We start from the raw sequence: 2,844 nt of genomic DNA, 5'->3' as shown, positions 1-2,844 counted from the left end.
ACAATGGCAACTGAGGAAGTTCTACCCAGCAGGAACATATAGATATATATATATATCTTGTTGTCTCAGAGCAGATAGGCCCAGTCCTCTGCACATGCGCCTGGCCCCAGGGTCATCTTGCAACATATTGGGGGGGGGGTGCTTGGACCCCCTGGAACCCTCTGGAACCGTGGAGCACCCTCTAGTGACAATACTGCGCATGCGCCCCACTGCCGAGTGGGAGGCATGGCCATGCAAACCGGCTCACTGACTGTGCAGCGGGACAATGTATAAAAGGCAGAACCAGCGGAGACCAGTTGGAACGTTCCCCCACCGGACTGAAGATACATCGGACTGAAGACACGTCGGAGTGACGGGACGCCGCAGATCCGTGGTGGTAGCTATTGTAACTCTCTGTCTCTCTTTCTCCTTTTTTTCCTCTTTCTTTCCTTTTCTCTTGCGTACTTGTTGGCGGCCAAATAAAGTGACTTGGCACTTGGCTCCGTTTTGAGTCTTAATTCTGTTCCCGAGAATACAACAAACCTGATCACGATAACACATCCAATTGAACATCACTCAGAAGTCAAGCCCAGCTGCCCCTAGCCACCCAGAATTTTCTGAGGTTGGTTAGAAAGCAAGGGGGCTCAACTTCTGCCAAATCGTGCAACCCAACTGTGGATCGTGACATTTTTAAATTGGTGTCACGGACAGGATTCTCGGAGAACAGAAAGTGCACAACTAAGGTGTGGCCTCCTGAGGGTGAAAAGGGGGGAAGTGTATAACATTAAGGTGTGACCCTCTCAGGACGATACAGTCCCTTTGTGTTATATAAAATACCCGCTTAGAAAGCTATAGCTCCTTTGTGCTCAGCACAATTAAGGTGTGACCTCCTGAGGGCGAAAAGGGGAAAAGCGGAGAGCAGCGTTAAGGTGTGACCCTCTCAGGACTGTACAGCCCCTTTGTGTTAGGCAGAATGGCCACTCAGAAGGCAGTTAACGCTCACGATTATGTCTCCTCACCAGCCGAAGGGATAGACAAGCTATATGATCTTTTGGAGGCGCACCGATCTCGCCCCTCACCTCAGGGACAAGATTGGGCGAAAAACATTGGTTTCAACCGCAGGCTGTAGTAGACAGGATAAGGGTACTGCAGAAGGAAGTTAGGGTTAGATCGGGGAAAGGAAAAGCTGTAATCTATGGAGTACTGGGAGCAAGTCTGGCAGCAGCAGTGGAAGATAGGGAGCAGAGGCTTTGTCAAGCCGATGTCACAATAGACTCACTACAGATGGTCATAAAGTCACTGCAGGAACAATTGGAGGATAACAAGCGATTATTGCAGGAGGAGAGAAATCAAAATGCCATACTGAAGGAAGAATTGAGGGATCAGCTTTTGAGGGAAGCAGATACACTGGCAGAGGTAAAGGTGAAACTTTCAGAGAAAGGGATATGGCAAATTTACCCTCGGGGAGACTTGCAGAAGGCAAGGGAAACTGTAGAAAGCTTCCCTCACATGTATCCACTGGTTAAAACAGTACTTGTATGAGGACAATAACAATGACCGTCCTCAAGTTCTCACCAAAGAAGTCCCATTTACAGCAACTGAACTAGCAAAGTTGAAAAAAGACTTTGCAAGAACTCCGAAGGCATCGGAGACAGAATATGTGTGGAGAGTGTCCCTGTCAGGGGGGGATGGAATTTTGTTGTTGGAGAAAGAAGCAGAAGGATATTGGGGTGGAGAGTGTGTTCTTAACTACAGGTGATCGCCAAGCCCCATGGTCATTAACCCAGAGGGCTGCGTATTGGGCCGGAGGGCTGAACCCTTTGGAGAGGGGAGATCCCCTTGCCATAACAGGTACGGTGGATCAATTAGTGGAAAGTGTGCAGAAAGCGGCCTGTCTCCAAACGATGTATGATCGGGAGCTCAAGCCCAACCAGAGTTCCCCGATTATGATGCCTGTAGACCCACAGAGGATGATTCCTGTGATCTGGGGACTTCCTGACTCCCTGAAACCCATTGGGATCCAATTACAGGGGAAAATTCAAAATACTTCTGAAGGAGAAAGAACTACGGCCACTCTGGAAGGGATAATAACCCCTGACCATGGGTGGTCGGGAAGGAAAGTGTGGACATGGGGGGAGGTAGCGCAGGGATGTATTCATTTTGGGAGAAAATATGGCCCTGTTGGTGGATTGTTCCAAAAAACCAAAACAAGGGTTGTACGGTCTGCAGAGCAAGTTAATAGTTGGCCACTGCCAATTGGGAACGGCCAGGATTTGAGGCCACTCCGCAACAATCATCCCGGAAGAGAGAGACCCCTAAGTCGACAGGGGTTATGGCATCTAGGGCTTCAGAAGGGCATTCTTCAACCTGATGGATGGACTCCCGACCCAAAAATTGGAAAAACTTGTACAGAAATGGTCAGGGAAGAAGGCCACTCTCGGATTAGTTCCCGATGCTCCACCCCTGATAGATCTTGAGGGGGAGCTCACTAGGGAAAAGGTGGAAAACTAGACCCTCCGTTCCCTGAAGGTGAGGAGGGGAGCAGAGGATGGATGTTTGTAAGACAACTCACCATGAATGTAAGAGGGGATTTATTAATCACAGTAGCTGTAGGACCAAGGAAAAGACAGGTAATTTTTCTAATTGATACAGGGGCACAAATCACCGCACTGATGCAGACCAAAGCAGAACGGTGTGGGATCTCCATCCCATCTAGAAATCTAATTATCTTAAATGCTCTGGGAAAAACACAGTCAATGCCTATGACTTCAGTGACGCTATGGTTACCAGGAGAGGAAGCCCCCATCAATACCATGGTAGCCATAGGACCTTTTCAGACGAACCTTTTAGGCATAGATGCGTTGA

General features: G+C 48.8%; 1 pseudogene; it reads left to right on the top strand.

Annotated features, from left to right (window-relative positions):
* Positions 1–952: 952 nt before the first annotated feature.
* On the top strand, positions 953–2,490 carry LOC104040859 (uncharacterized; annotated as a pseudogene).
* Positions 2,491–2,844: the final 354 nt, after the last annotated feature.

This window comes from Phalacrocorax carbo, chromosome 3 (assembly GCF_963921805.1).
Source record: "Phalacrocorax carbo chromosome 3, bPhaCar2.1, whole genome shotgun sequence".
In the NCBI taxonomy this organism is placed as follows: Eukaryota; Metazoa; Chordata; class Aves; order Suliformes; family Phalacrocoracidae; genus Phalacrocorax; species Phalacrocorax carbo.
This window is presented reverse-complemented; position numbering and strand designations above follow the sequence as displayed.